Below are 1,473 nucleotides of genomic sequence, written 5' to 3' on the forward strand. Positions count from 1 at the left end.
TTTCGTCCTTATCACTCCTCCCTCTTTTTTGTGTTTGTTATTCTCTTGTAACACTACTAATCTTCGTCACTCATATGATCTTATTGTGTGGCAAGTGCCGTAAAACTCTTTCTAAAACTTAACTAAAACAAACTGGGCAGTCTGTCCATTGTTCCCCTTTATTGTGTTACTATTATCCTAGCACATCACCCCCTACACATCGGCGTAGCAAGATGCCATTATTAGGCTCTTCATTCGTTGCGGAAAAGACATGAGCTCGATTCCCATGTGAGAGAACTGGTTTTATTTAGTATCCCCATCTTTTTTCAAAACGAGGTGCCCATTGCGGATGGGATGGGATCGGGTCGGGTCGGGTAGGGTCGGGGGCGATCGCCCCTCTCGTCGCCAGAAAACAAACGTGTTTGTATTTGAGGCGTGAGTCGGGCGCAATTGGCTTGTGCCACGATAGCCGCTTTGCGCCATCAATCTGGCTAGCAAACCACCACAACCGACCCGATCCCCCAATGGGCACCCCGTATAAGATATGTGCAGATCTCAGTCTGGCTCTCATAGACAGGTTCAAAGCAGCCTGCCTCCGTTTTGATCCCAATTATTTCGATGAGTTTGAAGAACGTTGACAGTAATTCGAAAGCAGTAGCGCACTTACATGTCTTCATTTTAATGCATTCTTGCTGTGACCTTCATCCAAACACACAAAAGAGTTTCTTGAGTGATAATGGTGAAATCATAACGCCCCCCACCCCTTCTCTAAACTACCCCAAATCGCAACTTTCAACTCATCCCCATCTCCACATCATCGCCCCCTCCCCCTTCCCCTTTTCTTTATCTCCTTTTTTGGCGAGGCCTCGTGGGACGAGAGACAGTACATATCTCTTGTGTCCGAGCGAAGGGCTGAGCAGGCAGCGTTTATCATAGGTGCTAGACACTGAGGAAGCCTAGATGCTAATCTATTCCATCTGTTACCTCTCCTCCATCTCCCTGGTTCTTCTGTCAAGAAAAAGGCTCCCTCTACTGCCGGAGATTTCTGGGATCTAGCTGCTTCACTATCTCGCCTTCCACACCCTCCGCTGAATAATTCCTTCTAATATCATTTTCTGGAATAGTTACTTTTACCCGGAGAGCGAGCTAATGGACCAAAATGTTCTAGTATTTACGTTGCACTTAAAATGCACTTTAGCCATGTAGTCCTTGGTACAACTTTCTAGGTTGGCTGCGCTCGGTCGCAGATGTGTGTGTGTGTGTTTGTGTGTTTGTGTGTGTGTGTGTGTGTGTGTGTGTGTGTGTGTGTGTGTGCGTGTGTGTGTGCCCCTACTGACAAAAAACCCCGTTATCCGCGGGAAAGCCTATAATATAACTTGGTTGGTAAAGGTTTCTTGGGTCGCCTGATTTGTGTGCGTGCGTGCGTGCGTGCGTACTACGTATGTATGTATGTATGTATGTATGTATGTATGTATGTATGTATGTATGTATGTA

The sequence above is a fragment of the Aplysia californica genome, unplaced genomic scaffold (assembly GCF_000002075.1).
Source record: "Aplysia californica isolate F4 #8 unplaced genomic scaffold, AplCal3.0 scaffold00397, whole genome shotgun sequence".
Taxonomy (NCBI): domain Eukaryota; kingdom Metazoa; phylum Mollusca; class Gastropoda; order Aplysiida; family Aplysiidae; genus Aplysia; species Aplysia californica.